Genomic DNA, 11349 nt, shown 5'->3' with positions numbered 1-11349 from the left:
TTTCCCTAAGCTATAGGACCATAAGTGGAAGTGCCCTAGGCTCTGTTGCTTTGTTTTTTAGATGTTTCAGGAAACACCATACACTTCTCCCGAGTGTCTGTTGGCAATTTACATCCCGCCCATCAGCATAACAAGGCTCCCAGTTCTCCATGGCCTGTCCTGCCTTTCTGGATTTTACACTTTTTTCAGATGGCCCTTTTGACCAGGCGGAAGTGAGACTTCATTGTAGTGCAGATTTCCTTTGCAAGCTTGCTTGGTTGGCCAAAAAGGGCGTATGCGTTTTTTCCTGAATATATTCAGGAAAAAACGCATACGCCCTTTTTGGCCAAGTGCATCATTGTGGACGTTCTGCCTCTTTTCCTATGCTTTCAATGCAATTCCAGTCTACCTCCTGAAATCGGTTTCATGCAATTCTGCCCCACTTTCAAGTCCTCTTGGCAGCCTTACTTCAGTATATTTTTGGACAATAGCTGTCATTTATAACTCTGCAGGTTTGTGAATGACAGTGCCCCTGAGCTCCTTTCTTCAACTCGCTTTCTTGTGAGCTGGCCGCAACACCGCAGGATTGCTTGAGGCCCTAGTGTGGTTCCGGCATGGCACGCTGAGCCTTTGGTTAATTCCTCTTCCTGGTGGGAAATGAGAGTTAAATTTGCACGTCCAGACACCTCCAGCTAGTCTCTCATTGGTTCTCCCTATTCCTGTTCATCTTCCGCAGAAATTGCAACCTGTGCCAAACAGGAGGTTGAAGGCACTGACTCTCCAAGTGGGGAGAGTGTTAGTAAAGTGTCTGGAATGTTGTACCCGAGTACCAGGGGAGGAAAACTGAGACATATTTGAACACGTTTCCCGATAACACGTTGGATCATACTCTGTGTTCCACATGAATGTTTCAGCTGAAGGAAGAATCCCTTAAACTTGGAGAGTTGAGACCCTTGGAATGGATACCATGCAATATGACTATAAAGGGTCTGCATTTGCTCACCAAACCTCACCAATCCTGTCACTCCTGCGTGTATACCACTGTATACACGCTTGATTCTCTTTTGGAGACATAGCAATCCATAGGTTTTAAGATTCTTACTAGTCAGGTACATTCTTAGGCGTTTAATATGGGGTGTTGAGTCCACTTCGTTGAGCAAGGAGTAGCTCTTGTCTATTACATATTTGGCTTATGGAACGGTATCTGTGCTCATTTCAATCTCTGGTTTTCTGCAGCACCCCAACTCACCTTTCCCCTTAAGCAAGCATAAGTTGGTTTTCTACATTTCAGACCCTGTTCTGTTTTGTAATTCAGTTCCTGTGTAGCCAAGTTTACATTCCGTGTATTAGTGATATCTTATGATATTTCTTTTTCTGTGTGACCCTATTTCACTTAGAATCATCGTACCTGAATCCACTCATTATGCTGCTACGGGCCTGATGACTTAGATTTCATTGCTGAGTGATATTGCATTGTACGTAAGTACCACAACTTCTTTATCCATTTTTCGCTTTCTGTGATATTGAACTTGTACCGTAAATGAGGTTTTTGTAAACAGAGCTGTCCCAAACATTGGGGTGGCTGTGTCTTTTTGATTTTCATTCCCCTAAGCTATAGGACCATAAGTGGAAGTGCCCTAGGCTCTGTTGCTTTGTTTTTTAGATGTTTCAGGAAACACCATACACTTCTCCCAAGTTTCTGTTGGCAATTTACATCCCGCCCATCAGCATAACAAGGCTCCCAGTTCTCCATGGCCTGTCCTGCCTTTCTGGATTTTACACTTTTTTCAGATGGCCCTTTTACTGGGGGGCAGTGAGACTTCATTGTAGTGCAGATTTCCTTTGCAAGCTTGCTTGGTTGGCCAGAAAGGGTGTATGGGTTTCTTCCTTAATATATTCAGGAAAAAACGCATACACCCTTTTTGACCAAGTGCATGATTGTTGATGTTCTGAGTCTTTTCATATGTTTTCGATGCAATTCCAGTCTACCTCCTGAAATCGGTTTCCTGCAATTCTGCCTTGCTGTCAGTGCCTCTTCATAGCCTTACCTCAATATACTTTTGGAAAATAGTTGTCGTTTATAACTCTGCAGGTTTTTGAATTGCAGTTGCCCTTAGTTCCATTTTTCAGGTCTTATTTTTGTGATCTTGCCTCATATCCACAGGATGTCTTCAGGCCTTATTCTTCTTCTGGGGCACCTTGCTGTGCCTTTGGTTAATTCTTCTTCCTATGTGAAATTAGAGTGACATGTGGCCATTGAAACCGCTACAGCTATTTTCTCACTGGTTCCCCCTATTCCCATTCATCCTCCACACTAACTGCAGACTGTGCGATACCGGAACTTAAAGGCATTCACTCTCCATGTGGGGATGTTGTTAGTAAAGTGGCTGGAATGTTGATCCGGAGCCCCAGGAGGGAAAATGAGGTGCGTTTTAGAAACCTTTCCCGATCATATTGTATACCACCTGCTGGATTTCCCATGCAAGGTTTAGCTGTAGGAAGATTCCCTTCAACCTGGAGTGTTGGGACCCTTGGAATGAGTAGCATGAAGTATTGCATTAAACTTTCGGCAGTTGCTCACCAAAGCTCACCAATCCTCTCAACCCCAAGTGTCCAGTCTTATGTCTTATCCAGCTGTGGGTTTATATGTGGTCATTCCAGGTTACATCACAGCCCCTGAGCGAATTTTGTAAGAATTTTTTTCTCTTTCATTGTTTCTGCGTTTTGGTTTTAAAATTTATTTCTATAATGGGGTTTAGCTCATTTTCACTGCTGTGTTTGTGCCGCTCTGCACACACTTGATTCCCTTATGGAGATATATCAATACATGGGTTTTAAGATTCTTATTACTCAGATATATTTCTCTGCGGTGTATAGGGTGTGTTGAGGCCAGTTCATTGAGCAAGGTGTAGATCTTGTCTAATATCTATTTGGTTTATTGAACGGAATCTGTGCTAATTTCAAACTCTGGTTTTATGCATCACCCCACCTCTCCTTTCCCCTTAAGCTGACATATGTGTGTTTTCTAAATGTGAGACACTGTTCTGTTGTGTAATTCATTTCTTGTGCAGCCATATTTACCCTCCCTCTATAAGTGATATCTTATGATATGTTTCTTTTTCTGTTTGACTTATTTCAAGTAGTATTATCGGACCTAAATCCACTCTTTATCCTTCTACTAGCCTTATTACATTGATTTCATGGTGAAGAGATATTCCGTTGTACATAAGTACCACATCTTCTTTATCCATTGTTCTCTTTCCTGGGATATTTAAGGTGTACTGAAGTTGAGGTTCTTGTAAACAGAGTAGCCCTAAACTGTGGTGTGCTTGTGTCTTGTTGATTTTTAGACTTCCCTAGATATACTCCCATGATTGGAAGTGTCCTATGCTCTGTAGCTCTGTTTTTTAGATGATTTAGGAACCACCATACACTTCTCCAGAGTGGCTCTTGGCAGTTCACACACTGCCCATCAGCGTATAAAGGCTCCCTGTTCTCCATGGCCTGTCCTGCATTTCTGGTTTTTACAATTTTTTAGGATGGCCCTTTTTGACCGGTGGGAAGTGAGACTTCTTTGTTGTGCACATTTGCATTGCTTGCTTGCTTCGTTGCCCATAAAGTGCGTATGCGTTTTTTCCTGGATATAATCAGGAAAAAACGCATACGCCCTTTTGGGCCAACTGCATCATTGTCGAAATTCTGCCGCTTTTCATGTGCGTTAAAGACGAGTCCAATCTATCTCTTGAAATCTGTTTCTTGCAATTCTGTCTTGCATTCAGATCCTCTTCTTTGCCTTACCTCAACATATTTTTGGACGTTAGTTTTCATTTATAACTCTGCAGGTTTGTGAATTGCAGTGACCCTGAGCTCCATTTTTTAAGTTGTTCTTTTGTGAGCTGGCCTCAAACCCGCAGGATTGCTTCAGGCCCTATTTTGGCTCCGGCGAGGCAGGCTGAGCCTTTTTTTAATTCTTATTCTTAATGGGAAATTAGAGTGATATGTGCCTGTCCAAACCCCTACAACTATTCTCTCATTGGTTCCCCCTCTTCCCATTCATCCTCCTCACAATTTGCAAAATGTGTGAAACAGAAGTTGAAATGTGCTGATTCTCCAAGTGGGGAGATTCTAAGTAGCGTGGCTGGAATGGTGAACAGGAGCACCAGGAGAGGATAAATGAGGTGCATTTTAGACACATCTCCCGATCACATGGTGTACAGTCCTCTGGGTTTTCCATGCATGTTTTAGCTGTAGGAAGATCCCTTGAACCTGCAGATTTGGGACCCATTGAATGGGTACCAGGTAGTATTACTTTAAAGGGTGTGCATTTCCTCACCCAACCTCACATTTCTCTTAGCGCAAACAGTTTCCAGCCTTATGTCTCATCCTGCTGTGGGTCTAGATGTGTTCAATCCATGTTGCATCACCGTCCCTGAGGAAAAGTTGTAAGAGGTTTTCTCTGTCTCTCTGTCGTTTATTTTTTTCAATTTATTACTATATTGGTTACAGCTGATTTTCAAAGCTCTGTTTCTTGCTGCTGTACATCCACTTGATTCACGTACAGAGAGACATCAATAAATTCTTTTTCAGATTCTTACCAGTCGTATATATTCTTTTCCGGTGACTTGAGTGTGCTGAGTGCAGTTCTTTTAGCTACCGTGTAGGCCTTGTTGATTATCAGTTTGGTATTTGGAATGGTATCTTTGGTAATTTCAACCTCCTGGATGATGCCTCACCCCTCCCCACCTTTCCCGTTTAGCAGCCTTATGCGTGTTTTCTACATATTTGACTATGTTTTTGTTTTGTAATTTATTTCATGTGTAGCCATTTTGGATTCCACCTTTAAGTGATATCTTATGATATGTGTCTTTTTCTTTTTGAATTCTGTCACTTAGAATGATCATACGTAACTCCTCCGGAGTTGTTACAACTGGCCATATTTCATTGACTTCCAGGCTGAATAATATTCCACTCTACCTAAGTACCGCATCTCTATCCATTTTTTCCCTCCAGAGACATTTAAGTTATATCCTAGTCGAGGATCTTTTAAACAGAGAGGGGGTAAACATTGGGGTGCCTGTGTCCTCTCGATTTTTGTTTTTCCCAAGATATACGCCCATGAGTGCAAGTGCCCTATGCTCTGTAGCTCATTTTTTAGATGCTTTAGTAAACACAATACACTTCTCCAGAATGGCCGTTGGCAATATACATTTCCACTATAAGTCTCACAGGGCTCCCTCTTCTCGTTGCCCTGTCCTGCATTTCTGTTGTTTACGCTTTATGAGGATGGCTCTTCTGACTGATGCGAAGTGATATCTTTTGTAGTATTGACTTCCAGTGCCCACCTGTTTGGTTGGTTAAAAAAGTGTATGCCCTTTTCTTGAATATATACAGAAAAAAACGCATACACCCTTTTTGGCCAACTGCAATGTTGGCAATGTTCAGCTCCTTTTCTTGTGCTTAATGGCGAGTCCTTTCTACCTCCTCAAATTCCTTTCCTGCCATTCTCCCTTGCTTACAAGTCCTTTTCTCTGACTTTCCTCAAGACATTTTTCAGTGATGGATATTTTCAACTCTGCAGTTTTGTGAATTTTACTGCCCCTGAGTTCCATTGTTCAACTTGTGTTTATGGGAACTGGCCACAAAGCAGCGGGATTTCCTCAAGCCCTATACTGTTTCCATGGGCAACCCTAGCCTTTGGTCAATTCGTCTTCCTGATTGGAAATTAGAGTGACATGTGCCTGTCTGAACACCTAGGACTTGTCGCTCATTGTTCCTCATCCTTCCGCTTCATCCTCTGGACAAATTCCAAACTGTACGCAACAGGATGTTGACAGTGCTGACATCTCCAAGTGGGGAGACTGTTAGTAAAGACGCTGGAGGGGTGAACCCGAGCACCAGGAGATGAGGAGATGAGATGCCTTTTCCAAACTCTTCCCGATCAGACGGTATACCATCCTCTGGGTGTGACAGACATGTTTTAGCAGTAGGAAGAGTCCCATTCATGTAAGGAGAACACCAGGACTTTTTCAAAATCAGTGTCTCCCCGAAACCCAAACTGGGGAATTTTTTAAGCTACGGCTACACATATGTTCATTAAGGGCCTTGGGAAGTAGGCAGAGTCCAAACTTTAGATGATTGAAGTCTTCAGGGTCAGAAGCACTCACCACCAGCTTCCCTTAGGTTACACTTTAACTGTCATTGATAGATGATGTCAATAAAAATATCTATTCTTTTTCAGATTATTTCCCCTTATAGGTTATTGCAAAATGTTGAGTGTAGTTCCCTGTGCTATACAGTAGTTCCTTGTTGATGATCTATTTTATACATAGCAGTGTGTATGTGTTAATCCCAAACTGTTAATTTATCCCTCCTCCCACCTTTCCCCTTTGGTAATAATAAATTATAAGATTTTATACTTCTCAGAAATGGGGGAGCTGAAAGAGAGGTATCATTTTCAATGGAAAAGCATTTAAAACAAGATTGAAGCTTTAACCAAGATTATTAGATGTACATCCTTGGAAAGAAATCACTTCATTTCTCTAATATTGACCTGACAAATAAGACAAACCTTTTCACTGAACTTGCTTATAAAAAGTGATGGAAATATCAAATGGAAGTGTTAGAAACATCTTATTTTACCCGAGCCTTATACACTGTTCTATGTTAACTACAGTTTGGCTCACACATCTGTTCATTGAGGTTACAATAGTCTCAATTTCTGTTACTGATCCTCCAGAGTGGACCCCAACAAGTGTCCCCCTGCCCAGTGTCATTGGGGCCAAGAGATCGAGACTGAGTTTGGTTCACAAGCAAAGGAAACTTTATATTTTGATCAGAGAATGGAGAGGTGAGAGCATGCACTACCCCGTGGGCTGTGGGCTGGGCTGCTGTGTAGAGATCCTGTCAGAGTCAGTGGGAGGGAGGGGGCGGAGCTCTCGAGGGCCGGGTTGGCTGTAGCTCAGGCTCTATATCGTGGAGTCTGCACTGGGCCCCAGGAGCTGAGGTGTCGACCCAGCCATTCTGCACTAGGAAATCTGGTCTGAAGTGCCGGGTGTGGAACCTCTGCATGCGGGACCCTAGGAGCACGTGAAATTAGACAAAGCACAAAGGATAAAAAAGGTTAGACTTGACTTTATTGCCCAGATTCTATTTTTATCTCCCAGGGATTTTTAATGGGCTTTGCTGGGGACAAAGCCCTCCTCTGCCTTTTGTCCCGTTCCTCATTCTTGGAGTGCTGAGGGTGCAGACCCTTCTTCTGTAACTGCTGAGTGCTGAGTTGGGAGCCCTCATACCCTGGGGCGAGGGTCAGAGCTTCTCCCCAGCAGCCTCCCGGTGACGTTGATTGTCCCCAGGACCCCTGCCTCCCTGCTCGTCCACCTGAGCACCAGCATTGGAAGTGTTATAGATTCTAATGACCTTTAAGGGTCCAGGAAAGAGATGTGCAGAGACGCTGTGGGGGCCGGTTTCACCCCGCCCCACATTTGTTCGGCCACCTTAGGCTGACCGTTTCTGCCAGCCTAGATGCTCTGACCAGTAGTCTGCACTTTCTTCAATTAGGCCCCTGAATTAACGTACAAACAGCACCAGGTGTCAGAGCCCTGCCCGCTCAACTCCCAGACAGTCCAGGGTCAGTGGTGATCAAGGACCATGATGGCCACTGAGTCAACAGCCTTTTGAAGTAAACAGGAGTCCAGCCGGTCTTATTGGCCACCATCATCACGGTGTCTGTAGGCTTTTCTATGGTGACAGTGTGATATACGGTTCCCCCGCCAAGATTATTAGCTCCCCTCTGGGTGCAGTAAGTCCTGCAAGCAGTAGTCTACTCTTTTCGGACACACTCTTGTTGTTTTATGAGAGAAACTCCAGGTCAAGTGATGTTCACACGAGTCGTCATGGTGCCCTGTTGCCCCCGGTTATCTCTCTGGATGTTGGAGTTGGAGGGCCTCCTCACTTGAGGTCGGTGTGCCCACGGAGCGAACCCTGCAACTTCAGGGCATGGTTGGTGGTTAGGATCACCACGTGGGGTCCTTTTCCCTTAGGAGGGAGGTGGCCTTTTGGGCTGCTGATTTCCAGGTTTTTAGATACCGCCAGTATCTTGGCCAGATGTGGCAGTGGGCCAAGCCCCTTGGTGACCGTAGTTTATCCTACCTGGATGGCATTCTTGCATTGTTCCATTTCAAGTGGTCCCAGTTTTTGCACTAATTCTCCAATGGCGATTCACCTTTCACCGGGAATGTAAAGGTCAAAGGGTTTAGCTAAATTAGGGAGTTCCAGGGCAAGGGTCTGAATTGACTGCTCTTTCCATTCTTGAAAGGCCACTTCTGGATTCTATTCAAAAGGATCATCATCTTTTCCTTTCAGTGTTTCATATAGAGGCCCAGCTAGTAGACTGTAGTTAGGGATCCAGAAGCAGCAAACCCTGGCCTCCCCAGGAACCCCTAAGCTGTCTTCTAGTTTTAGAAAGGGGTAAGGCTGAAAATGGTTTCTTCCCTTTCCTGGGATGGGCTTCTCTGACCTTCTGTGAGAATGAAGCCCAGGCAGGTCACTGCAGTCTGTGATATTTGAGCTTTTTCTTGGACAACTTCTATCCTTTATTGGCTTGGTAGTTCAGAGGCCTCCTTAGTAGGGCTGGCGATCAGAATGTCGTCTGCATATTGAAGGAGGGTTTCCTTTTCCAGAGGTAGAACTTTTAGGTCTTTAGCTAAGCTTTCCCCAAAGATGGTGTGGGAATTTTTGCACCCTTGGGGCCGAACGGCCCGGAAGTATTGTTTTAGTTGTATGTTGAGTCCTGCCACTCACAAGCCAAAATTTCTTGTGACTCTGGGACTAATGGAATACAAAAGAAGGCATCATTGAAGACTAATACAGAATACCATGTCCTGGTGGTTGGTAGAATGACCAGCAGGGTGTAGGAATTAGGAGCAACTGGAGGTATATCCTCGGTGGCTTCACTGACTGTCCTGACATCCTTTACCAGGTCCCCAGCAGCCCACGGGGCTCTCGTGGTCAGGCCCCTCCCAGGATACAGAGCTACCCTTGCAGGTACCGTGGCAGGGCTGGGCACACAGGAACCGTGCACATAGCCCTCATTGCAGAGCACCCCCAGCTCACCTGTCGCTCAGAGCTGACACAGAGCACCTCAGAGCAGGACTTGAACTAACAAACAGCAGCTCCGACAGGTCTGTGACCCTGGGCATCACTCCGTGAGGTCTCCCTCCACCTGGTCTTCCAGAGACGTCCACTGCACTCGGGGCACCAGGCCTCTGTCTCCAACCACCACCCACCCCTCCTCTCCCTGACTCCTGGGTTCCTCTCATTAGGAGAGGGTTTTCTTGAAGTTGTCTCCCACTCATGGGCCAGATAAAATGATTAGAAAACAAGCCAAAGCTGCAGCCCCTTGTCTATCCTGACTCTCAGGAGCCCACACCTGTTCCTTGGACCTGGCCGGTTCAGCAAGTTCCAATTTCTGCAACTGTGAGCCCCTGAGGGGTGATGATTGGCTGACCTGGGCAGCCTTACCATGCCGGCCAGCCCTCCCCAGGTGTGCCTGGGTTGAGATCAATATAAATACCACTCCAGGCAGCAAGAGCCCCTGCATCCGTGCCTGACGCCATTTTCTCTGCCCTGTCAGCAGTCTCGGGGCTGGGCTGGTGGGAGGGAGTGAGAGGCCACGGCTTTGTGGGTGGCCCAGTGTGAGTGGGGCTCTGCTGGACTTTCTGCTGCAGTTGCCAGGCTGCCACCTGCTAAAGAAGAGGATGTGTCACCCATACCTGCTGCTGGAATTTCTCCCTGGGCAGAGGTGAGAAAGGAAAAAAGCAGTGGGGGCAGGGACAGGACGGGTATCTCAGGCAGGGAAATGGAAATCTTCCAGAAGAGCACCCAGGGCCAGGACCATCCTGGCTGGCCTGCAGGCACCAAGTCGGCCGGCATGCTGTCACTCGTGTGGCTCTATGGCCTTTCCTCTAGGCTTTCAAGTCCTTGTATATATTCAGGTGTTTTACCTGGGACGGGTGGGAATAGTTCAGCAGCAACTGGCCTGGGGCTCAGCTCACGTTTACACACAGATGCCTCGGCACGGTGCCCCAGCTTTGCAATGAGGACACTTGTTGCGTGGGGGCTGCTGGCTGAATGGGAGACGATTCCCCACCACTGACCAACTTCAGAATTGTTTACAACTGGAGCAAGTGCCCTGATACGGTTTTCCTCTGTGTAACTGGTGGGTTCTGTGTTTTTTTTTCTCTTTTTCGTTTTTGGTTCAAGGTAGATTTTATTCCTCTTTTTTGTATTTACAGATATAAGGATGGAAATAATTTATTCATATAAATACATGTATGTGCAGGGAATAATTGTTTTTTCTGTTTGATTTTTTAAATTTTATTTCTTTTTAATTTTGAATTTTATTTTATATTTTTATACAGCAGGTTCTTATTGGTTATCTATTTTATACATATAAATGTATACATGCCAATCCCAGTCTCTCAACTCCTCCCACCACCACCCCCCCAACAGCTTTCCCCCCTTGTTGTCCATACGTTTGTTGTCTACATCTGTTGCTCTATTTATGCCTTGCAAAATGGTTAATCTGTACAGTTTTTCTAGGTTCCACATATATGCATGAATATACAAGATTTGTTTTTCTCTTTCTGACTTACTTCACTCTGTATGACAGTCTCTAGATCCATCGACGTCTCTACAAATGACCCAATTTCATTCCTTTTCATGGCTTAGTAATATTCCATTTTATATATGTACCACAGCTTTATGCATTCGTCTGTCTGTGGGCATTTAGGTTGCTTCCATTACCTCGATATTGTAAATAGTGATGCAATGAACATTGCGGTGAATGACTCTTTTTGATTTATGGTTTTGTCTGGGTATATGTCCAGTACTGGGATTGCTGTATCATATGGTAATTCTATTGTTAGTTTCTTAAGAAATTCCATATTGTTCTCCATAATGACTGTATCAATTTATATTCCCAACAATAGTGGAAGAGGGTTCCTTTTCTCCACACCCTTTCAAGCATTTTTTGTTTGTAGATTTTCTATGATGCCTATTCTACCAGGTGTGAGGTGATACCTCATTGTTGAATCCATTTCGTTGAGCAAGGGGTAGGTCTTGTCTATTACATATTTGGCTTATGGAATGGTATCTGTGCTAATTTCAAACTCTGCTTTTATGCAGCACCCCAACTCACCTTCCCCCTTAAGCAGGCATAAGTTGGTTTTCTAAACTTGAGACCCCGTTCTGTTTTGTAATTCAGTTCATGTGTAGCCAAGTTCACATTCCGTGTATTAGTGATACCTTATGATGTTTCTTTTTCTGTGTGACTTATTTCACTTAGAATCATCGTGCCTCAATCCACTCATT

General features: G+C 44.7%; 1 long non-coding RNA gene across 1 annotated transcript; it reads left to right on the top strand.

Moving 5' to 3' along the window:
* The first annotated feature begins 6786 nt into the window (after positions 1-6786).
* Positions 6787-10124, top strand: LOC307181217. Its single transcript, XR_013826119.1, has 3 exons — positions 6787-6826; positions 7009-7098; positions 10044-10124. It is a non-coding gene; the product is annotated as an uncharacterized lncRNA (long non-coding RNA).
* The last annotated feature ends 1225 nt before the right edge of the window (positions 10125-11349 follow it).

This window comes from Stenella coeruleoalba (genome assembly GCF_951394435.1).
Source record: "Stenella coeruleoalba genome assembly, contig: scaffold_158, whole genome shotgun sequence".
In the NCBI taxonomy this organism is placed as follows: Eukaryota; Metazoa; Chordata; class Mammalia; order Artiodactyla; family Delphinidae; genus Stenella; species Stenella coeruleoalba.
Note: the sequence above shows the minus strand (reverse complement) of the source record. Positions and strands in the feature narration are given on the sequence as shown.